The following is a 26,242-nucleotide window of genomic DNA, read 5'->3' as shown; positions in this document are numbered from 1 at the left end:
CATTAGCTAACATTAGCTACTATTAGCTACTAGTCATAGTCGTAAAGCTGTAGCTAAATCCCTGGGTATATTGAATTCAGCATTAGTGCATTTTATTTCTTATGATTTTAAATTGTCATTTTTAAAAGGAAGATTGTGTTATGCACTGTTTCAAAAGTTACATGGGGTCTCTACTCTACTCTATTACTAAATGCTAAAAAAGGAGATTTCTTTTGTGAGGCCAGTGGAGCGTGACTATCCACATAGTCCATTAGTGATGTTTATTATTAGTATACTGGTTTCTTACATATTTTGTGAATAATATTAAGCTGGGGGGGGCAACATTTTCAAAATAAGATAATAATAATATAACTCAACTCAAAATTATCCGACCTTTTTGTCTTAATTTGTTCAGGAACCAGGTAATATTCTCAACCTGGTAAAATACTATACAAAACCAGATCCAGGGTCCATAGGATCCATAAGACACACACACAAGTGCTGGGACTTGTGTGTGTGTCTTTTCTCTCTTTCTCTTGTATGACTTTACTTTGACCAAGCTGTCTGTATTATATTGGGTTAGGCAGGACTGGGCTTTCTGCCAGACAGTGATGTAATTACATTGTTAACAGTCATTGTGTCAGGCACTGTGAGCTATACACAGGTCGTAGCCTTTACCTCTTTCACTTTCAGAGATGACATTACACTTACTCCACCTTGCTGTCTCTCGCTCTCGTTCTCTCAGTCTTGCTCTGTCATCAAGGTGGACACTGAAGGCTTGCAAGGGCGACAGTGACTGTGCCACTGTTTAAAAGGCATTTATTTGACTTGTAACTTTTACTGCTGCGCTCTGTATCTTCTATCTCTGTCTTGCTGACGTTAAACTTGCCTTCGCCTTTTGTTGTTGTTGTCACTGTGTTTTCCACCTCTCTGTGATACAACACTTTCCCTACCTTTCTCTTCCTTTTTTTTCTGTAGGGTGATAATAGCAGTCCCCCCTGTCGACTAATGGTAGCAGTAGACATCTAATTACCTTATTATTCTAACCATATTTCTAGTATGTGGCGTTTTTATATATCATACCTGCTGACATTAACAATGAATAAACTCAAGTTGTAACTGCAGCCAATTTCTGATTGAGACTATGTCTAAGAAATCTTTAGAAGTGATCAGACACATGGCTGAGCCACCAATGTAAATGCAATGTGTCTTCATTTAACATAAAGCAAGAAGAAATTAACCTTAGGGCAGAAATCTAGAAAAAAAGCAGGAAGCAGGGGTTTCAGATCTTCATGCACTATACTAAATCAAACACAGGAAAAAGAATGAATGATGAACAGATATTTATGGATGAGAGCAAGTGAACAATGATGTGTTTCAAGTCAGTATTATGTGCGCAGGAGTATGCAGTTTGGAGGAAATCCAACTGGGTGGATGAAAGAGAAACAAAAACAAAAAAGAATCATTCATTGTAAAATCTGGAAACTTATTGTGAGATCAGGTGTGAATCTGGCTTAGTCTGACTAAAGCTATAGTCCCCAGGTGTCCTAGATATATCTTAAAATTTTCATTCATCCTCTTTATTTCTCCCTTCATTCTTATTTTGGGGTCAATGTGGAGCTGAAGCCAACACCAGAATATACATGGTCAATCATTTAGGTAATATCCTGGAGAAGTAGCCAGGTCAGCCAAATTATAACACCTAGAGAAAACTCACAGAAACACAAGATCAAAATTTATAATCCACAAAGAAAAAAGAAGTGCAAAGACTTAGATTTCAGGACAGTTTTGCTACTCGGTAACAGAACTAACAGAACTAACAATCATTAATAATTTTTTTGGCCACTTGGAGGCAGCACAACAACCTGTAAAAACAACAGTGACATATACTGCCACTACTGAAAATTCTGATTTGGTTTCTGGTTTCTATGGTGTGAATTAACTTTAAGTACCCTGCCAGCTTAACCGGACACCTGTGACAAAGGTGTTTTTGTTTTCCATTCTGTGTGTGCCTTTATTAAACTGTAGGTAAAGAGAGCAACAGCTGCGTCTCAGCTATTATTAGTTATTCAGCTTATTTGTGTAAATACCAACAACAACCAAAAAAACTGGAGAACAGTGACAACCATTCCAATGTTGAGCCAACTGCTAACAGTGTATGACTGAGTGGATCCTTTAAGAGTTTTGCTGAAAACAACTACCTGCTATAGCTGAAAACAACACTGCTGAGAGTGGTAAGAGTGAACCAAAACAGTTGCGGGTCCAAAAACCAAAACAATAATGTAAAAAGACAATATAAATCTTCATAGAGCTAAGAGGAATTTCAGAGGCTGGTGGTACTTTACTGTGGATTGGTCACTACGAGCGTCCCTCTTCACATTACATGCTTCATTCATTGCTAATATGAAAATGCTGATTATAGCAGCTTTAATGTATGTCAAATTCACCAAAGTCATTGTATACTACTCAAAAACAATAAAAGAATACTTTTTTATATTGTGGGTCTACAGGTTTTAGCAGTTTCTTGGTTGTTACACTTAAAAAATGGCAAAGCACTAAAACATTCTCACTGGCCCTTCAAAGCTTTTGCCAGTATTAACATGAATCCTTTAATCATATAGACACAAGGCTGATACAAGTTGTTCATTAAGAGGTCAGTTATAATGAGGTGATTCAATTCTTCCATGTCTGATGTGTGACTCTGCATTTTCAGTCAAACTCTCCTCTGGTAGAACCTTGCATTCAGAGATGAAAATGTAAAATACGACCCTCAACAGGGTTATCTCACAGTAACATTCAAAGGTTTAAGCCACTGTGACATCCCTCAAAGATGTGGGTTTTTTTTGATCATTAGGATTTTGAAATCCCATTTTGGTGTTCTGTTATCGTTGCCTCCTCCACTTTGCTGTGATATGTGAAAGTAGCTTCAATGGAAGCTGCCTCCCTGTCTTTACTAAGAAGCAAAAATCATACACTAGTGACAGAATGCTTTCTTTGTAAAATAGGTCACCGTGTCCCTGTTTTTCTCAGTACAGCACTGTGGGATTCTTGTCACTAAATAGTCCCTATCCTTATTCTTTGTCTAGTTCTAAATATCTGCTGTGATGCGAGTTATTACAGAAATGTTTACTTACTTTGCTGTCTTCTCTGCCTATTTCTTACTCTGCTCTCACAAACAACTTTTCTTTGAACCTGCAGTATGAAATAAAAAGAATGCTCTTGAATGGCCTATTAATTAAGTTTTTCTGTAGCTTCTAATTCCTTGTGCGGATTATTTTGCCCACAGAATGAACAATAAGCACACACATACTCATGAACGGACACATGCACACACACACAACACATCAAGATCCAAAGCTGGAAACACTGCCCTACCCTACTACCAAAACAATGTCACCTTCTGATGTACTCAGAGGTAAAGACAACTGTTCCATAACCTTGAATTCTGAAAAACTGCATGTGTGTGTGTATGTGTGTGTTTTAATGTTTGTATGTGCATGTAGGTGATTAATCAGAGCAGTATCTTTAGAAATGTCAGCCAAGAGATGATATATGAGAGCTGCAAACACAAAACACACACACACAAACAAAAGCACAAAGGTTACGGAAACACACACACACACACACACACACACACACACACACTTATTATGCATGCACACACACACACACACACACAGCTCCACAGCATGCTTGCACCTGCAGTAAATTTTATGGGAATAATAAATGAAGTGAACTACTTCTAATTGAGAGTTTAGTTCATGAGCATTATGGTGTACAACTAATTGCTATTTTGTGCAGGCTCTCATGGCTGCACACACACACACACACACACACACACAGTCCCATTGCACCTTCATACAAGCTCATAATTCAAGCTCATTTTAAACCATGTTGAGCAAAAATATTTGCAGCATAATTGCATATTATTTAACAATCAGTTGATAGTTACTTGAGCAATTATGTTTTACACGCATGCATGAACACACACAAAAACAAGCCTGTGAAAACAAACACAAGCAGGCACCCTTTACATCTCATAAATACATCACACAACAAAGAGAACCTTTATCAGTTTATTAACTAACCAGCGTCTTTTTGCCAAAATGGCATATGACACAGTGTTCGTGTGTGTTAGCCCTGGAGGGCAGCTAACTGAGTACACACAAGCCGCACACACACACACACACACACACACACACACACTGGGTTCCTCAGTCTTGCCCCATTTTTTTTCATGCAAGCAAAAAGACAATTGCTTATTGCTGACAAGCATTCTCCCACATGGAAAAACATTTATGCACACGCCCACACAATCTTGATTTTTCTCCCTGACACACACACACACACACACACTTGTGTGTAAGGCTGCCTTCAGTAGTGCTTGGTTCATCCCTCAGTCTAGCACTATTGTTTTTCTCAGCGTTTTTGCTTTATGTACGCTCGTAACTCTGCGTGTTCACAATTTATCCAGTATAAACACACCACCCATCCACAGAGCAGTAAGTCTCCCCAGTTAAAGACTTTCTGTGTTGTAGTGTCCTAGATGGATGGATTGTAATTACACAGACTAAAACTGATCATTGTGTAGAACTTCAGGAGAATCAGCGCGTTAATGAGAAAATGTGAACAGCAGCAAATACAAGCAATCCTTTTTCAGCAACACTATGTTTCACTTGTTAACCGTTAATTGGCTGAAACATTTTACCATAAATCCTCTCCTCTCCTAATGTGTCAGTTAACACAGGGATGGTCAGAAACATAAAATATCATAAATGCACTGAGCTGTCACTAATACAAACACATGATTACAGCCAATATCAACCCTTACTGACAGCCAGCCAGTACCACTTTCCACCACTATTACCTCCACCAAGGAGGTTATATTTTCACCTGTGTCTCTGTTTGCACTAAATTTGGTCAAAGGGGTGATTTCAGTAATGTTTGTGAAAGTCTCTTGAAAGAGGTTGTGCATTCTTATATACACTCAGCTGGCAGTTTATAAGGAACACCTACCTAAAACTATTGCAGTCTAATACAACAGTTCTGCAATTAATCCTATCTGTACAAAGGTTATAATGTTTAGTTTGTGTTGACAGTGTTTCAGAGAGGTCATTTTGGAGGCTGCAGTTTGTGCTGTAGAATTGTATTGTGTTATACAAAGAGATGTTTCTATTATTTTGTCCACCATATTTGTATCAGTGACAGTAAGCTAAAATACAAGAAACATCTCTCGGGATACACTTCACCAAAGTCAACAAAACAACTGCCGAATGTAATATTTGCAGGAGGGTAGTCGTGAGAAAGGCTTTGGATGACAAGTCCCTGCCTAAACATTTATCTACTATCCATCACATATAAGGGAGAACTTTCTTCATTTCCCACCAAACAAACTACTTAAAAAGATATGATTAAGGATTCATAACAGGATTTAGATGCAATAAAATGTTTTCGGCTCCATGTGGTTCCCACTAAAATTTGGAAAAGGCTAGAGGAAGCTCTTAGCAGAGTTTGGTGGCTGTGTGCTACAGTGGATGAAGTTTAAAAGCTGAACAAACATGAGAGGTTTTTTTTATTTTAAAGAGAGATATCTGTCACTCAGTACCTGAAAACAGTGCAGGTCCTCAAACCAGCAACCTTTTGATCTGATCATAAACATGTTTTCCAAACTGCAAATCTACTTCAATTCCTCACAGCAGGTCTGTGTGTGTCTGTGTTTTGGTGTGATGTGTCTTTTCACAGTCTCAAGGAAGAAGTGCTAAGAAGTGCTAAAAGCTCTTAATGCAGCGGTGACAGGTTTTCCAGTGCCTTTGTATGTGTGTGTGTGTGTGTGTGTGTGTGTTCCGCTTCCCTGCAACACACTGTCACGCTGCGGCCCACCAAGCATGCCACATGTCACAACCACTTTCCTCTTGACTCATCACGCACAGACTGGAACACACTCTTTCAAACTCAGAGCTCAAAATGAATCATGAACACTAAGCAGTGTTTTCAGCTCATCTTACTTCACACAAAGACAGTCGTACGCACAGTTTGCAATCAGTGAGGAATTGGCCGCACACTGATTGATTGCTGCAAGGTCAAACAGAGGGGTGAAGAGGGGTGAAGGGAGGGGGAGAGATGCAGGGGAAAAAACTAGAGAAGAGTGTTTTGTTCCCATCTCTCCCAGTGTGTCATTACTGGGTGATTATGGTGGTAATGACCCTGTAACTCCAACACCTGTCAGCTTTACATACATACTGTGCTACTGCTCTCCTTTCTTTCCGTTTACTCCATCCTTAGGTGTGGAAAGCGCTGACCCAAGTCAGTAGCACTCAAAATAAGGGTCTGGGGCCACACAGAGGTCATTTGAGAGGGTCAAGGGGGTCTCTGGTAAATGAAAAAAAGTTTATTTTCACTACTTTAATCTACAAGATGGTACACCTGTTATTCATGGATCTAATGTGGACCTATCAAGGGAATAAAATACTTAAAATCCTCAGTCTACAAATTACAAAAGTGATAAATGGAAGCAAATATATTCTGTTGCAAAACAAAGTATTTCAACAAACTGCCATGATGCTGCTCAATTGGCAAATTGGTGCTAATGGGAAACTCCCAGGAGCTGACAGTAGAAATCTGCGAGGTGAACGCATGTAACTGTGAATGAAAGTGAGGCACGACTTTCCTGGAAAAGAACACTGTGCTCAGCAAACACCCTCCTTTGGACAAATGACAAAATAAACTGACAGCTAAAGTTGCAGTCCAGTGAGAAGTAAAGGCTGGCAGAAACAAGTTAGAACTGAGCCGATGCACGATCCAGTTTGGCGTTGAGAGGCGGCTGGCATCTTGTCTGAAATCTGGCCCCTATTGGTGATTGTATAACAGAAGAAAATGTGATGATAGGGTTGTGCATTTTGGGTCCCCAGGGGAATAAAATTGACTGGATGCAAAATGGCTTCAGGGGAACTCTGTGAGATCCTGTAAAAACAAAGAATAACTTTACCAAACTATGGAGAGACAAGTGAGAGAGAATTAGGTGGTCTAAAAAATTGATTTCAGCCCAACAGAGCGAAACAAAAATAGTCTAATTATTGACTGAATTGAGGTTAATTAGCAACTGGAGGAAGGTGACTTACAGACAGAAGGTGGAATTTGAATCTTAGCACTATTGTTGTGGCTTGTGAAGTTAATGCACTGCTGCTCACAGTGTAGTGCCTCTTATTTTACTTTTTGCTAGTGTGTTTGTGTGACAATACTCTGACCTTACAGGAGTACTCAAAGCAGAAGAGGCAGAGGTATCCTGACTGTATGTGTTAAGACCCTTCCCCATAGCTATCGCTGAGTCATAGTCTCATACATAGTCTCACTGGTATTAGAGGAGAGACATTTGTGAAATAGTAAAAAAAACAAAACAAACAAAGAAAAAAAAAACGGACAGATTTGTTAAATATCAGAAAAGCACCAGATATTTTCTAAATGTTGGAGCATTTGCACTTTTTTTTAGTACATGTTTAGAAACAGTGACCATCCATACAACCTACTGGACATTTCCCCATGGTTATAATCACTAAAAGCCTCTGTCAATTAAGCTTCCATCTCTTCATTGAGGAGACTAATGGCTGGTACAGCTTTGTTTTGTGTGTCTGGGTGTGTTGTGTATGTGTGTGTGTGTGCGATTGGTTTGTTTGTCTGAATTTGCATATGTGCCATAGTGCGCTGATTCTCATGTTGAAACATCTCAATTATGCCTCTTCAATTGTGTGTTTTCCCCTGTGTTTGTGTGTGTGTGTGTTCGCTGATGTTATGTGGGATCCATTATGCCCCTGGTTTGTCAAGGAAAACACAGAGGCAGGGCTCACTGCCAAGACTGAGACCTATCAAATGCATGTGTGCATCACTCAGTGGGAAATTTATTCAGACTCAACCATGGGAATTGTAGTGAGACAATTTGTTGTTTTCTATCACATTTTCCCCCAAAATCATAATGAAATTAACAGGCGGGGGCAAATTTAATAGTTTGCTCTAACAAGGGAGGTAACAAATTGCCTTGTGTGAGTGTGTGTCTTCACATGTTTTTGCACTCATGTGTGTGTGTGTTGCTATTTCACAGTCATTCCTTAGGCATTCATTTGCATCACTTGCTCACTTTTCTTCAGTATTTCTGATGCTCTTTCACCCCCACCTGAGGAAAAGATGTGTAACACTACACTACTACAATCTATCTGTGTGTCTGTCCTGTCCCTGTGTGTCTTTCTGTCTGTCCCTCCATTGATGTCACTGTAACCCTAATGAAGAAGCTTGCTGCCAAACTTAACCCACTGCCATATTCCCATTAGCAAACAGTCATGCACATACACAGTAGGGGTATTTAGAGAATTGGCTGTGAAGCTGCTTCCAGATTAGCCCACTGTGAACTGAATTGAGCTGTACAAACATTTAAATGGTCAGGCTAATGTGTGTGTGTGTGTGTGTGTGTGTGTGTGCTTAATGTCTTTGGAAGTGAGACAAATATGACGTCATAGCTTTGAGTACTGTAGACCTAAGACTAAAGCAGATGAGAGAGAGAAAATGAAAGAGATATTCAGACAGAGCTGAGAGTTGAAGGAGAAGATAAAGAAAGTGAGGAGGCAAATTCAAACAGAAAGATGAGGAATAAGGAAAGAGAAGGAATGAGAAGACAGAAGGGGCTCTGCAAAGACAAATGAAGCAATCAAAAAGTGTGTTACCAGCAGCCAACACTTTAAAAAAAAATAAAAGTTTTGGCAATCACTGAGATCAACCAGTAGAGCAAAACTTCAGTTGTCACGCCAGGCAGCAGCAAATTAATATTATGAAAAACATCAGAGCAGAAATAACATCACATCATTGTTTGATTTTCACTCATTCAGAATGAATGTGGTCCAAGTAGCAAAGACAAAATGTGATGTCCAGTGAGGATGCACATGGCAGTGAGGTGTTAGCTTAGAGAGACTGCCTGGATGTCCGCAGTGCGGTGAGCAAAGTGGGGGTGAGCAAAAACTTCTAATTTGTTGAACAGTGCTGATCTTTGTAGGCACAGCGTAACACTGTAGACCACTGCCTGAACTCAAAGATGGACTAAAAACTAATTAGCCTGCCTGTGTTTCTGAATTTCCAGAGCTGTCCAATGACAAACTGACCTCATATCAAGACCTGACAAAAAGGACTGGCTCACTCTCTGGCAAACATCAGCTGGCAGATGCAGCTTGCAGGTTTACCACAAGAACACTGTTTGGTCCTCTGAAAGACCAGTAATGTTAGTTTAGTATGGTGCCACTGGGAGTTCTGGAGTGGTAAATACAGCAACAATCAATGGAGAGCGAACAGCAAGACCCTTGTTTTTCTGTTTAAATGTGAGCAAGTCCACATACAAATACAACACTTAAACATATTTATTCAATAAATGTGAACAATGTTATGTTGTTAAATGCAGCAACTGCTGCAGTTTTGTTTCTCTAGTTACTGTGTCAACTGAAAATAATGTCAGCTGGACAGATAAAATATGTCACTGGCTACTGATTCTTTGGGGCAAATCAAAACAAAATAGTCCCCTCTCCTGAGAAATCAGCTTACATGAACTCAGTGTCAGGCTGAATGAAATGAAATGGTAGCTCAGATGGATTGTCAGGCCCCAGAATTTGGCCGCATACTTAGTTTATAGATAGGACTCTTGTAAATGTATCATATTAATGTCCTCGTTGGTAAAATATATATTTTTGTCAAAGACAATATGTTGCCAATGGATGCCATTTTTTTGCTTTTAACCTTACTCCTCCTATGTCTCCTTTACTGCCTCCCTGTCCATTTTTGCTGCTTCTCTCCTAATTTGTTCTTCTTTGTCTCCTCTGTCCATTCTCTCCTCATTTCTCTCCTCTCCCTCCGCTATACCCTGTGTCCCTATTTGTCCTCTCGTCCTCTTCCTGAGTGATGTGGTGTGATGCACACTGTTACAGTTTCTAATTTGACCTCTGCTGTGCCGCTCCTCCCTCAGAATTTGCTGTATCTCTCCATCCATCCACCTCCCATGTGATTATCCCAGTATTTCCTCTCCTGCATTACTGTATCCATCCTTTCACACTTTTCAAATATGACTTTCTCTCGTTTCCTGTTCCCTCCCCTCACCTCCTCCCCTCCCCTGTGACTCAACAAGCATCTCTCGTTCGCTCTCACACTTTCTTTCCTTTCTTTTCCCCTTGTTGTTCTCTCTCCTTTCATCCATCCATTCCTCCTCTCAATTACCTTGTCTGGACAGCATCTGGCAGCCCCGCCCGGTGTGTTCGGGGTGTGTTTGTGTGTATGTGTGGGTGACCAGGTGTCTAGACTGTGTTGTACTGGGTTCTTGTCATTCTGAATGGAACAGCTGCTAACAGATAACAAGTAGCTGGCTTCCCTGCAGGTTTGGAAACAAATTAGAAACTCAGTCACATTATTCAGTCAGGACCTTTCCTGTGTCACCCTGAGCTCCAACCAAAACAAATGGCCGCGTGTTGGCGAATTATCACCATCTTATCCAATCAGCTAGTTGAAGAAATTCTGACGTATAGATCATGATACAGCTCTTCACTTCGGTCAGTGCAAGCTTTAGGATTGCAATATCTTTGGAAGCTAACATGTTGTTCAAGGTCTTTCAAGAGTCCAGAACCAGAGATTCCTCATTCACAGATTCCTTCACTTGTGTCTACTGCATCTCTACTCTGTGACATGATGGCCACCTCCTCATCCAGAGCAACTCATGGAGAAAAATCTTTCTCCTCTGAGTCATTGAACTAATTGTTGACCATAGGTGAGATGCAGCAGTCTGCAATTCATGGTCCATATCCTGAATGGCAGAGATAACAACCTTTCTGGCAAAAAGGTGGAAGGACTTGACATGGTCATGAAATCTTTTGTAGATGGCCTTGCAGGAGAGTTCCAGAAACATGTCCAACTGAGAGAGACAGAGGCTGCAGAGTTCGTCAGTATTGGCAGCGTCAGTCTTGTTCTCAGTCTCTGGTCCCTGCAGGAGGAACTTCAGATCAGTGTCCACTACCCCTTAGTACCAGGGGCACAGTGCTCTGCAGGTTTAGTCTCCCCTGCAGAGAGTGGACCACTGGTTCTATGGATGGTAACAGACATTGTTAGCAACTTGCTGTGCAGGGATGGAAGGAAGGGTTCTCCCTTGCTTCTGGGCAAAAGACTGACACAAACATCTGAAAACCTCCAGTGTGACCTCCCTGCTGAACTGCAGTGAACAGCCTGAGGCAGAGGTGCCTAGCTGTGGTCCAGGCCAGTTCAGCCACGAAGAGATACTGTATCTCTGTTCTCTCTATTATTTCCTGAAACTCGTCCAGGAAGCCTCCTCCACTCAGCAGCCACTTCTTCATATCTCTGACAGATAAATGAGCAGAAACTTGATCCTGCTGTTTCATTAGCACGAGCTGCCTCGTCATCATTTTCTACAGGATAGATTCAGTGTGTAGTTTGAATCAGCTCACAGTAAAACTGTATTATACTCAAATGTAACATAAATATGAACAGTGTACCTTCACATTTGCAGTGACTTCAAACTGCTTGGTACAGATGTTGCTCTGCTTCTGAGAAAAAGACAGCCTCATTATATGGACTCTTCACATGGCTCAGAGTAACTGGACTGTCCTCACCTTTACCACAGAAAAAGGAGTTCTGAGCTGAGCTGTAACTTTCCCACTGTCAACAAATCCAATAAGACCAAAACCAACAATGAACTGGTTCCACTAACAGGTATCACCAATGTTGCTGCAGCCTGGTTAAGCTCATTCCTCTAATTGACGTAACCAGGCAATTCAGCCTCTTTCAGCATTCACATGTCACCTGCCAGTTTAATCAACTGTTTACCTCATTTATTTATCACTGAGAGTTCATCTGCTTTCAGTGATTACACTCCAACTGACATCTAAATACCTTCATACCATAGAAGAGAAAACCCTTTTCGTAAAACTTCCACTTTTTTACTTCAACTTTTGTCTGTGCTTCTACTTTCAGCTGATACATGTCTTTCAGTTTATACACTTGAACTGGAATTCATCTTTTCTAGACTTCCACTTCAACACTTCCAGCTCAATTTTATCACTTAAACTTTGATGTTTTTGACTCCTTCCAGCTCTTTCACTTCAACTGAAACTTTTTATTTGTATTTCCACTTCAAACACAGTGCTTCAGTATTTCAGAAATAGCACACGTATATGTAATCTTTTGAAAATATTACCTTTTCTAGCTATAATGATGGTATGATTTAAAAAAATAAAATAATTATTTTTTCACAGTGTGAGTTTCTTTATGAATATATATAGTTGTTTTTTTTTTTAACTAAAATAATTAAAAAGCTGATGTAAAAGCTGATGCAACCTCTCTGTGTTTGTGTCCTTTATGGTTCTGAACAGAGACCAAGCAATCACTCCTCTTGTGACATTTCCACATCCCTCATCACTGACTGCAAAGCCCACTCACAATAAATATAAACCTCTTTATGTTACTTGATGCCATGCTTGCTCTTTGAGTGGGCTGTTTCATGTCCCCCCTCACAGTAAGAATCAGGTTTAATGTAACTAGGGACAGACATGGCATACAGTAAAGTGAATGCAAATTACCTCATTGTAGTACTGCAAGGCCCACCCACCCTCTCAAGTGACTGGCTGCCAGCTGTGGAGCTGATGGTTGAAGGATGAAATGGAGAGAGCAGATGAGGAAACCTGATATTAAACTTCTTACAGGGTCTTTTAAAACCTCTTAGGCCCTTTCACTCTCTCCCTCACTCTCACTTTACCTCCCTGCCTTTCTCTCTCATTCTCCTTGAACTATTGAATAAATGATGAAATTCAATCTGGCTCCACAATCACTCCAGTATTTTGTTTCCCTTCCTATTTCATCCTGTGTTACAGTTGCTCATTCTTATCTCTGCAGTTGAATAAAAGGTGAGATTGCAAACTTTTTCCTGCAATTGTTTATCCTGTAATCCTTTTTTATTTTGTTCATTTTTCTCTGTCTTTCTCCTGGTAATTGCAACAAGAGTACCACAGGATTACATGGCTAATAGTGTTAATTTACAAAACCTTTCATACACTGGGTTGGATGCCCCCATGTTTACGTGACTAAAGGTGCAACAAGCAAGTACTTAGGGATAACACATCTTCAGTCTGTCTACAAAAAGTGTTTGTGGTTTAGAGAGCAGCATCACTTACATGAGGGGTAGCTATAGTTGCAAAGTGACAGTATCAGATCTAAGTTATAGGAAGGCAAGGTCAAGAAATACCAAAGAAAGCAGAAAAATCATTCTGTCTGCACATAAAAAGGATTTCCAGAAACTCAAACATCATTTTTATATCAAACACAAGAACACAAAAGTACAAAGTACACAATGCAAGCAGAGAACAATGTGAAAAGAAAGAAATCTGCCTCTAAAAAGTGAACAGTTACAGATCAATGTCAGCAATGTTGAACACCTTACTTGAAAAATGTAGTCATTACTCATTACATATACGTTCTTACTTTATTAATTAGTCAGTCGCAAAAGTAATTAGTTACTTTATCCATGACAGCTCAGTCAAAGGTGTCTCTAAACAACTCTGTGTTTGATGACAGATTGAGATTTAGTGAAAATCTAGATGTGATGGTGAAAAATGATCAACAGACTGTGAACAGCCGGAGTAGCATTTTTTGACATAAAATGCACCTTTGTGGTGCTGGATGTTTTTTTTAATGTGTACTGAAGTCAGTCTATCAACTGTGCGCAAAGACGTAATTGATATCAACCTTGGAAACCTGTGCAGGCACCTGGAGAACATGCAAACTCCACACAGAAAAGCCCCTGCCAGAGCAGGGTTCAAACTTTCTTGCTGTGAGGCGACAGCGCTAACCACTGCATCGCCATGCTGCCCACACATGGGTAATAATACACTATTAAAATGACCTCAATACAAGCAGAGTACAATGTGTTTTTGTAGCTGACAGAACACAATCAAAGAAAGTTTTAAATGTACCAGTGGTGGAAGAACTATTCATAATCTTTACTTGAGTAAAAGTGGCAACAGTAAATTCATATTACTTTAATAAATATACTTACTTACTTACTTACTTTCTACCAGTGAATCTACTACAGTGTTATGTCAGTCCCACAGAACCATTCCCAGTGCTACTATACAGAGCACCACAGAGCTGATATCCGCACTTACTAGTTACTAGTTTCATCATATTAGATGATGCATCTGTATTGTGTGCTGTTGCTGAAGTACCTCAGCATCACCGCATTACTAGTAGAATACAAAAGAGGTTCCGTGCTTGGATCTGATGAAGCGTATCTGGGTAGAAAGCTGCACAGATGCTGCGGCTAAGCTGCTGCTGGCTGTGGATTTTCACAGGATAAACTCTTTCCTTCAGGTAGCAGAGACACCCCTCCAGTCAGCAAAAGACCCTGATTTTCAAAGAATCTGGCTTTCTGCTGATAAGTATGGCCATGTACTCTGTACTGTTGTTTTATTTATTTATTTAAGTCTGTTTAATATTTTTATACCCTATGGACTTTTAAACATGGTTTAGTAGATGATGGCAAGCTGTGTTCTTTCATCACAAATCTCTGGAGGAGCTTCTCAATGTCTCTGTCATCGCTACTGCTAACACACTATAATACCCTTCTGTCCTTGTCCATCCATCTGTCTGTCTCTTTCTTTGTATCACCCACGCTCCATCTCCATCACTCTCTCTCCACTCCTCCCTCCATGTATCTCTCTCGCTCTTATTCCATCTCTTTCCCCTTATCTGATGGAGTGAATAATTCATGTCTATTCTTCAAGGAGGCTCTTTGTTCTCCCCCCTAGTGTTTTCTTTTAAAGCACTTGGGATAGTGTGTGTGTGTGTGTGTGTGTGTGTGCAGCATTTGTGTGGTTGAATGAAGCTGAACTCATCCCAGATTCCTAGGGTACTTTTCATACCGTGCACGCTCACGCTCACACACACACACACACACCACACACACACACACACACACACACACACAAACAGAGACACAAGGCAACTGCCACAGTCACGCCAAGTTTCCAAAAACAACCTCTTGTTCCTGTAGCAATTCTTTTTTTTTTCTTTGTGTAACATCACAAATCAATTGAGTGAATTCTGCTTGCTATTTTTAAGTGCGTGTGTGTGTCTTTTACTTATCTGTCTTAGTGAATGTGCTTGCTTGTGTTGTGTGTGTGCATCTGTGTGCATGTGAGAGACCATCTCAAATTACCATTTTTATCAGTATTCACCACAACGCTTGAAAACAATGCTGTGTGATGTTACTGAAAATGAGAGATGATTATAGTTTGGAACTTCCTCAGCCCCCTGTACCGCATATTGATGTTTCTCTCTCTCTCTCTCTCTCTCTCTCTCTCTCTCTCACACACACCACACACACACACACACCTTTATATTCAAAGCATCAACTACATTGAGAAAGGGGATGCTTCCTACTGGTATTCAACTCATTAGTTATTTCAAAAGTAGTGTCAATACCCCACAGTGTGTGTCTTGGATGATGGATTTTCAGAATAATTGTTCCTTTACATAAATATTAAAGTTAGAAACTTTAAGAATTCAGTTTTGATTTGGCATACATCAGTGGTTACTGCTGGTAACATACTGTAATAATAAATAAAAGTCCTGTTCTGTTCAAAGTGACACATTTATCAACCACTGGGGGCAGGGAATGCACTTTGAGCAGCTACTGTGTCAGAAATCCTTTTTTTTTTCTAACTTTATTACAAGTAGGTCATACATCATATGTCAAAAATTCTTCACGTCAAAAAATCAACACAGATCATGCCACCTACACACGAAACAACCTCCATTTCAAAGTCCAAAACAACCCCTCCATCCCACCCCCCACCGCACAAAAAATAAAACAAAAACAAACAAACAAAATAAAAAGCTTCCTGAATGTTCCAGCATAAATTCCTCCCAAACTAATTTTAAAACAAAGCTGTAACAATAACAGCACCCACATCCTGTCCACAACATGTCTTCTCAATTTCATCACAACGTTTTGTGTCTTTTCCTCTGAATCAAATCAGTGTAAATGTAGAATAAATCTAAACCATAAATAGCATCTGTAAAATTCTGCATGATATGATATGATGCTAAAATTGATTATATGATAATAACTTCAAGTACTGGACTCTGTGGTTGCTTGATTGACAGGTGTGTCAGCCTATCACAGTCAGGCAGGATAGTTGCAGTTATAGCTTCACCCAGGGTTCCTTTCCTTTGATTTAATGTTAATATAATCTGTACAGGCTCTTTGTACTACTTTGCGTTGTTAAAGGCACGGTCCTGTGGGAGTACGGGGCCTCCTGGGGCCTGCAGAGTTACTTCACTTGAGGGCCCAGGTTCAGACTTCAAAGTGATATTTCCAGGGGTGAAGTCATATACACCCCCCCCGATTAAAGATGTGTGTGTCTTTGTGATGTAAGCCCAGCCAGAATTACTTGCTGTTATTTTCCATGTACATTTATCATCATCATCACGTTTGTCATTTTCTACTTCACCAAAGGCAAACACAAAGGCAGGAGTGAGACAGATCCAACATCGAGAGAGAACAGAGTCAACACATCAAAGACAGAACCACGTCAGCCACATTGGATAAAAATCAAACCAAATTAAATATAAACCCAATTTTTCCTTTGATATTGTCATTATAAGAAGAGCTGGTCAAGGGCCAAATCCAGGACCACAACAAGAGGAATGAAACATAACATCAGATATGACTGTGCTTATAACAAATTTATTTATTAACCAGCTAGATCAATTTGGATAATTTATACAGTAGCTAGCAGCTGCAGTGGCAGTTCTAACAGCTCAAATGAAGCAACAGTAGCTTTAGCAAATAAAGTGCAACAAGCAATTAATGGTGTTGACAAAGAAAATAAGCATTCTGCCTACTGGTTTGACAGCATCACACATTAACTAACACTATGCCTCGACGCCATCATTGTGTGTTTAAATCCTGCTGCTGCAGCTTCTGAATTGGACTTTGGTGGATAGTTTGCCCAGCAGCTCTTCACTCATTCAAAAGAATCACTTCAGTGTCTTTGACTTTTTTTTTTTTTTGTTCTAAGATGAGTCGAGTTTGTTTCTGTCTCCATCAGTCCCTATGTCTTGCAGGCACCATTTCCCAAATTATGATGTGCATCAAATATGGCTGCCACGTCACTAAAGCAAATGTGATAATCCACATACATATGGAGCCCGCCAAGGATTACCAAGGAGCCCATGTCAGTCGTCAAGTGTTCTTGTCCACTGCACAAAAGGTTGAGTTAATTTCTGTTCGGCTGATTGGAATCACAGCCACTCCACCCGTCTATAGCCTGAAGGCAGAATGAATATTCATACCAGTTTAGACCCTGGCCATGAATATTTATAATGGTTAACACCAGATATGCAAATGAGCCAGTCGACCCAGATGGCTTCAGATCACGACATAATGATCACACACACACATACGTGCACAAACACTCATAAAAGAAACAAGCAAATACACACATACTCACACTGTGATGTCTTTCTTCCTAAAGGAAGAGACAACATGCCTCACATATCAGAAAGACAAAGTGGAGACAGGAGATAGATTAGAAACGGGTGCAGAATTTAGCTGCTGAAAAACTGAAGCGGGGATATGATACTGACACCAACAGGATGTACCCCGGCGATGACAAGTTTACTCAACAAACACGTTGATGAAAGTAAAGAAATCAGGGTAAATAATGGTTCCAAATGTAATCCATATGTATTTAACTGTCTGGTGTTGGTACTCAACAGAGGCTTATTGCAAGATTAAAGCTGCTTCCTCCAGGATTGCTGGCAACGTTACGTTGCCAAAATCTTCCCCAGGTTCCTCAAGTACAAGGTAGGCTGATAGAAACGATAAGATTAAGGAAGATTACTGCCATATAAACAGGGCAGATTAGTGATAGTGTTGCCTACAGAATACCGTGAGACATTGGCCCAGAATTCAAATTGGGTCAATATTGACAGAGACTGAGTTAGAACAAAACACACTTAACTGCTGTAATAGTGATTGCGGATCTGTAACCAAGAGCTATGACACAAATATGCAAACAAACAAACACAGACAGAGCATCCCAGAGAGAATATGCAGAATGGAAAAGATCCAATAAGCCAAATAACTTCAAGACTAAGTTTACAGAGAGAGAACATTAGCCAAATACTGACGTTTGACAGGTGTAATTGGTTGACTGTCTTCGCCAGCATAATTTAGCATGGTTAGCGTGCTAACATCTACTAAATGTGTCCTTCCAACCAAATGTGAGGATTTCCTTTTCTTTCTATTTCATCCTTACAGTCATGCACACCTCCTGTCTTCCTCACACACACACACACACACACACACACACACCACCGACACACAGAAACAAACCCTGCCTGGATACTTTAAGCACAATCAGATATTTTCTTTCTGAGCCAAAGCTTCACTAACAAGCTTATCTCACCACGTACTCTGTGTGTGTATGTGTGTGGTCTTGTGAGCGCTGGTTAACATGCTACATATGACACATCTAATGCGGCGACACACACACACAGACACACACACATACACACACACAGCTGTACTTGTGTTCTGATGCAGGATTAAGGCCAACTAGCCTGTTGTCTGTAAGCTTAACATCACCTGAGATCACTCACACACACACACACACACACACATAAAATTTCTTTGCTGTGTCACTGTTAGTTCTCAGCAATTACCAATGCAACATGATGCCTTGGTCTTACTGTATCTTAGTTGAAGAAAGACAGTTATTTATGCAACCTCAAATGACTGACTGCATTAATCACACACTGCTAAACAGCCTTGAAAGCAACAACAACTTTGTTTTCATAACACATTGAACATCATCAAAAATCCACCTGAAATCAAGTAGAAATCATCTTCAACACTTCAGGATTTTTTTGCATTTTGAGATTGATGAAAACAGCTGCAGTAGCATCCATTTTTTTTCACTGTCAGAATGAGGTCATGCTGAGCAACAAAGCTCAACTGGGTCACAGGCTGTGACTCACTGTATGTTGCTACCTGGACTCAGTAAAACCCCCACCCAGCAGAGAGGCATCAGCACAGAGCTCTCACGGACTCAGGCTGCTCAGCATTTATTTCTTTATTTACGTCTTTAAAATTGCAGTGGCTGGTGTGTTGACTCAATATACAGAGCAATAAAAACACACTGCCAGTCTGAGACTTAATATTGGTGGTTTCTATACAATGCGCTTATCAAGGCCTAGCTGTTCATGCACTGAATTTCCTTCAAGGTTTGATATGATTTTCCAGCGTGAATACAATGTGTTTATTGTAATAGTGAAAACTCACTTACAACAGGCCAGTGAGTAAACACACACAATCAATCCAACACAACAATGCCACAGTCTGAATTAACAAACAATAGCATAGAGAGATAAATCACATACAGAATGATTTCAACATGATTGAAGTTTTCGCTAATGCTAGTTATTTTACTGTTCCAGAGAAACTCATCACTCAAACATGGCAAAGCAGATATCCCTAAAGGAGTTGACAGTTGTTGGATCATGATATTTGTGCTTTATTGTTGTTTAAATGTAGGCTATTATATGGCTATTCAAAGCATATATATGGTAGTTGTTCCATATGGCCATATGATGATGATATTAAAAATAAATAAATAAATCTAACATAAACTCTGCTTTTAGCTGATGTTCACTTGCTGTCTGCACCCAGGCTAATAATAATGCTTACACTACAAACTGGTGAGGACTTTTTACTACATCTGAACACGCCCACCCAAGATCAAAGGGTGGGCAACCCAGAGAGGTCAGTGCAGCAATGCTTTTCCTCTACATAACATCTGGTGTGCAGTTACTCTTAAATAAAGTTGACAGGTAACTGTGTTCCTGCCAGCTGAGGCATGACATCAGAATAACAGCCTTACAATAAAGTCATAAAATGATGCGTCCTCAAGCACATCCTGGAAACGGTTGTGTATGTATGTCCAAATATGTGTGTACAGGTGTTGTGAAATGGATGTCTCAAAAGTCTCTTGTAAATTTGCTGACTCACTGTGGTGCTGGTAAATGGGTGAGTCATGCTTTCACTTTAGTTCGCAGAGGGTGGCTGTGGTAATGTTGTACGTCCTTTCATCGGCCCACTTGCTGCCTTTTGCGTGTAGATCCTTGCCTACATAAGTGGATGTTACGTGTGCGTGTTGTCCTTCGTATGTGCAGCCTATGAGAAGCTCCCACAGCGTGTTTAAGAGTATGTGTTTATGTTTTAGGAATCCACACTCTTGCATCTTATCCATTTATCATAGTGTGCTCATTCCTTCCTGCACGACATGCACTGCTGATATGATTAGGTAAGCAGATTGCAAGTCATGATATCAGGCTTAAAGGGCTACTCCGCCAATTTTCAACCGGAACCCTATCATTCTAATGTGGGGAAAGACGTAAAAATCTGGATTGTTGCTTGCCGCCACCTCCGCCTTGCTTTACTTTCCTCAATCTCGCTCTGCATTTACTTCTTTTATATCTTCACTCCAGTGTAATCCAATCTCCAGACAAATGAAACACTTTGTTTGCATAGAAGAAGTGCAGGCTAATGTAGCTAAAAGACAGTGCTGGGTACTTATATAGTAGAGTATATGGACAAAAGCAATCACAACTTACATTGAGGGCAGATTGAAAGTTGTAATCATGAACATCTCTATGCAAATTCTGGTGGACAGCTGCTGTTGGAGGATCATGTTAAACAAGCTGCAGAGAAAGAAATGCAATCAGATTTAATGGAGGGAAAACATAAAATTGCTTTAGGTGAAATAAGTAAGTACATGTTTGACATATTAAGCCACATTAGGTTAAAAATACACAATTTTCAAACACATCACTCTGTGTATCAGTGCTTTTTCAAGACATAATTATTCAACTTCCATCCTCATCAATATTTCACAACACAAAAAAGAACCTAAGTTTAGCTGTAAACATGGAGCTCAATTACAGCTGTTTTTTTACAATGTTTTTTTCTGTTTAATACCTTTAAGTGCTGGAGCAAGAGAAACTGCAAATGCATTTATTTTGCAAAGGGCCGTGTGTTAAGGGCTGTTTTACACTAACAGAAGAGATGTAGATGAGAGGCAGAGGGCCTCTAAAAGCAGCCTGTTTTTGGTTTGTCTCTGTTTCTGTAGCAGACACTACTTGTCTGTCATAGTGATGTGTGTGCACTCAGGAGTTGTTTTGTGTGTGTGTGTGTGCATGTGTGTGTGTGTGTGTGTGCGCGTATGTGTGTCAGCAGGGTGGCTGAGCGATCAAGCCATCCCAACTGTCAAAATGACAGCTCATTATCAGGGACAAACAGCCCCTAAGGGTATGGATAGATACGCATGCAGGCGCACACACACACACACACACACACACACCATTTGCTTATCTCACTGAATTACAGAGGAGAACTGAACAGAGAGAATATGGTGTTTTGTATTAATGTGATTTACATTCATGAGAGCCATACTAGTGATTTCCGATGTGTCAGTTTACGTCACTCCTGTGGAAATATTTCATGACATTTCAAAGAACAATTTGTCACAGCGACACTGTAATTGTTCATTTTATTGACATAGCAAACCAGAGTTTACATACACATGTCAATGCATTCCATACTTAATTTTAAGTAGTGGTAGTTAAGTAGTCTTCCCAACTAACTAATGTCATACTGTAGGGTGAGAGATGATTGGTGGTGAAACTGGAAAATCTTGTTATTACTTGGTTTATCTCAGGGCATCTCCATACATCGGATTAGTCCATGTATTAACAGCACCCTGAGGAATTTTCAACCACTATTAGTCGTATAGATTAGTGTTTTGAGAATGGGTCCCTGTGTTTTTTTGTTTTGTTTCTGTAGAAGTGCATGAAGTCAGGTGACTGGATACACAGTCCTACCAAAAGTTTCTTTTTTTTTTTTCACTGATCACAATATGTATGTAAATAATGTTCTCCAGTTCCTCCAAAGAACAACAAGCTTTAGGAATTCATCAGACTTTAACGGAGATAAATGAGTTGTGTTTTGGTGAAAACTGAATGTAAATACAACTTTGTTAACAAAAAATGCCACAGGAAACATTCAATGCTTAATTTTTAAATATTACTGCATACAGTCCTAATAAAACATGCTGTCTGTTTTGTCTGTATGGTAACTGACATCAAACAGCTTAAATGGATTTAATGGAACAATTTTTCAAATCTAAAAACAGATCAAAGGTCAAACTTTTTTTTACTGCGTACCACATGAGAGGGAATACAGCATACCTGCTGTTATTTGGTCATCAAGGGGCCAGGGGCTTAAACATGAGCTCTGAGCAGGCTTAGGGGCACAAAGGGTCAGAGAGCCCCTCAGCAGATCCTGTATGATATTACAGTTTTGTGATGGAGGGTCAAATTCCTTCTAAAACATCTATACTTCAAGATGTCACAACAATCAAGCATCATGACACACAAAAAAATAGGATTTCCAAGTCAACAGTTGCAACCTGGATCATTACAGTCAAGTTGCTTCAAGTGCTGGATGAAAGCAATTCATCACTGGACTTACCCACAGTCTTTTACTTTGAAATCACAACTATCTGTAAGTATGTAGCAGCAGTTACTTCTGATCTAATGCATCCTCAAACAAGCAGCTCAGTTACACTTCTATCCAGTCTGCTCAAGTCTTACTGTTCTGCCCCCTGAGCGAGCAGTGGGCTGTTTTTATTCCAAAATAATTAACTGGGTTGCTCACTATCATAAGAGTATCCTCTAAATTTCCTGGATTTACTGGCAACCCCCTCAAACCATATCAGTATCCCCTAGCCAAATATATCAAGCCATCAGATTTTGGAGTGTTTGTTGGTGAGTAGCAGCTTGCTGAGTTTAGGTTAGTGCCAAGTAGAAAGAATAAAAAATAAATAAAAATACAGCCAACAGCTAGGATTAGCTGGCTGCTATTTATAGTATTTGGTGTAAAAGCTAGCTAAGTGGGATGCAGTGATTTGGAACTCATCCCTGCTTATAAAGCAGATGGCTAAACCTTAACTAGCCAGTGTGAACAGCCTACTGTAGATTTGATGTAAAAGCAAAGGGACTTTGCAAGAGTGTTTGAAAATGAAATAAAACCACACAACAGTACCCAGTACCTATGGATGACAACCCAATTACCATTTAAATCACAGTTAACAACATTGCAATGTGAGCAATGATCATTCAAATTGAATACAACTTCCAAGTGTTTGGGTAAACATGGACGGTGTCATGTGTTTGTTGACATTAAACAAAGATGTCAAGAGAGTACTAAGAGAAGACCCCCATGACAACACTGAGGAGAAAGAAAAAGAAGGAGGGAAATCCTACCAAGTACAAGAAAAAAAATCCACCTTCAAAAGGATTTTCCTAAATATAATATTGACAGTTGATCAATATCGGTATTGATGAACAGGTATAACATGAAAGCTGAAAACCACACATCAAAGACTCTGATCTGTGATGTCACTGGCCTTCAACATACTGAGCAATCTCTCTGCTGCAGCAGCATCAAACGCTGTGAATAACAGAAACTCTGTTCTAGGATCAGCTCTGTTCTTTAACACGCTCTATCCCTGCTGCTAATATGACTGCACATTAATGTAGTCTTACCATGTGATGAGTTTAATGAGACACACAGTATCTCATACATGAACTGATACAGTAAAACGCACAAAAAGAAGAATGCTATCAATATCACCACCTCATTCTGGATCACTGTGCTCAAACATTTTCTGAGGGAATAAAGTCTACTGAATAGCAGCCTATACAGTGCTGAACCAGAAAATGTACCCATAGCTAGCGCCTGCTGTGTAGCGTTAATCTGTGTATGAACAGATGGCACGCGCTAACAAGCTAGGCTAAATGTAGCTACTGCTGGCATGGGCCAAGACTGATCTCTGACTTCCTGATCCCAAGCCTCTTAATTAAATGCACCATTTAATCTACTCAGTTTTCAGTCCCTCTGCTGTTCCAAAAAACAACACCGTTCATCACTGGTGACCTCCTCGTCCTGCTGATTAGAACATCACACTCCTGAAGCAATTAGAATGACAGAGAGCCTCCCATTTTACAGGCAGTGTTTTTAAAAAATTATAATTATTCCCAGCAATTACCAAAATGATTTTTTTTATATTTCACTGTCAGTACTGTTTGTTTCCAACCAACAATTCCATAATATGCTTCTAATAGAAGCTCAGTTCCACAGTGTCATCCATGGTGATATTGATAGATCCATATGTGAGGGTACAGAACTGCATGAAACAAGGACACATTGTATATAAGAAAGTTCACACAGAATTTCATTAGACATACAGTCAAAAATACCAGAGATGCATATATCTTGAGGTGTCCAAGATCCTTCATACATCCTGAAGCTGTATGGAGTCACTTGGTATTTTACTCATCAACAACTATACAGCAGTTGGTGTTGGAATAGCAGGACATGGCTCTCATTGACTGTCCTTTTTTTTTGCAGCATTTGCAGCAATGTAGCACCAACATGTCCATCCAAAAAGAATCACTAAGCCATTGCCTCTATCCTTCTGCCATAACCAAAAGTTCTGCTGAGTAACATCCCAGCCTTACACAGCAGTTCATCTCATTAACTACATAGTGTCAGCCAGAGGTGGTGGACAAGATGCATCAGGTGGAGCGTAACAACTAACCAAATTCTAAATTTGAAGTGTTAGAGTGGCATCACAGTTTCACACATTTTAAAACAAGATAAGCAGAGAAAGAAACCTTTGATTTTCTTTCAATTCAAATCAAATTCAGCATTAATAAAAGAGTCAGCTTGAGTTTTGATTTAGCTCTGTTGAAATACAAAATGATCAGTCTGACTGGGCATGTGTATTAAATCAAGAGCCTTAGAGCCTTACTAATCAATACAATATAAAATACATCCTGAGTCAGCTGCCAACTGGACAGACCAGAGGGAAATGAAAGCTTCCCTACAAAAACAATCCACTACATTTCAAAGACATCTATAGTCGTATTAGTTGTAGTTATTGTACAGAAACAGGTAAAATAGTCTGGAAAATAAACAAGTGCATATTAATTAACTGTATGACCTAAGTCAAGTATTTTTGTTCACAATCCTTGGATTTGAGACTTTGCCAGGCAATGAGTAGCACTGTTTGTGATATTGAACTGAGCCTGCAACTGCTGCAGTGAGCTATCCATGGTGCTGAAATGTCTGCTTCAAGCTGCAGCTGGACACTGTAGCTGTCTGTGGTCCTGAAATGTGTACTTCAAGTTGTAGCTGCATACTGTAGTTGTCCGTGGTGCTGATTGACTCAACACAAACATAGAGCTCTCCATGGTCCTGAAATGTCTATTTGAAAGCTGTGTCTGTATGATGTAGCCATCCATAATGCTTCTATCATTCAACAGTTGAAATCTGTTGCCATTTTGCTTAAACATAACCAGCAATTAAACCCTAATGTGCTCATACAAAATACACTTAAATAAAATAGCAGAAAGTAGAATGTGTTGTGTTATTTGTGTACTTGTGTAATGTGCCTATGAGGTTACAGTGCTGACTCCCAGTTTTAAATTGAGAAATTGTAGCCTTTGGTCTACATAGTCCGTCGTGTGATAAGAAGGCCCCTCAAGGCCTATGAGTCCTACACAGTTCACTCAATATCAATGTGAACACCCCAAATACACTTAAAACTGAGAGTCAGCCCTTTATCCCCATAGTATTTTTTCATTATTATCATTTTAAATATAAAGAGAGGGGGCAGAGTAAAATGGATTCTTTCACTGACATTTAGTCACTTTATCTGTTGTGCCTTTTTTCACTGATGTAACTGTATGTGTATGTGTTATCTTCACTGTATTGGTGCTTTTCTAATCTATGGGCTTTCTGCTATTGCAATGACCCATTTTCCCCACTGGGAGAATTTAGGTTTTTCTATGTATCACCTTGCATTGTACAGTGAATGGAGTCCTATATCTACACTAATGTCAAAATGACAAATCTATATGTATTGTGTATAATGAATGAACTGAATCTGAGTGATGTCTTAAAAGATCCACCATGACAATGCTCCAACTATTAAAACTGAACCAAGTCTTGAGAAGGCATGGGTGGTCGTAATTGTTTTTAACCCTTATTTAGTCTGACAAGTTGATTGAAAATTCAGTGTTATTTATAGAAATGGCCCGGAGGAGTACT

At 39.7% G+C, this 26,242-nt stretch overlaps 1 protein-coding gene across 2 annotated transcripts in view; it reads right to left on the bottom strand.

Annotated features, from left to right (window-relative positions):
- Positions 1-26,242, bottom strand: part of lrfn5a (leucine rich repeat and fibronectin type III domain containing 5a) — a 113,322-nt gene that overhangs the window by 79,028 nt on the left and 8,052 nt on the right. Inside the window, exon 2 of one of the 2 annotated variants that reach the window (XM_018674816.2) lies at positions 20,683-20,769. The exons of the other annotated variant lie outside the window; for it this stretch is intronic. The gene's annotated coding sequence lies outside the window, so the exon portion shown is untranslated. The remainder of the gene's footprint in view (positions 1-20,682; positions 20,770-26,242) is intronic. 2 annotated transcript variants of the gene reach the window in all.

The sequence above is a fragment of the Lates calcarifer genome, linkage group LG19, assembly GCF_001640805.2.
Source record: "Lates calcarifer isolate ASB-BC8 linkage group LG19, TLL_Latcal_v3, whole genome shotgun sequence".
In the NCBI taxonomy this organism is placed as follows: Eukaryota; Metazoa; Chordata; class Actinopteri; family Centropomidae; genus Lates; species Lates calcarifer.
This window is presented reverse-complemented; position numbering and strand designations above follow the sequence as displayed.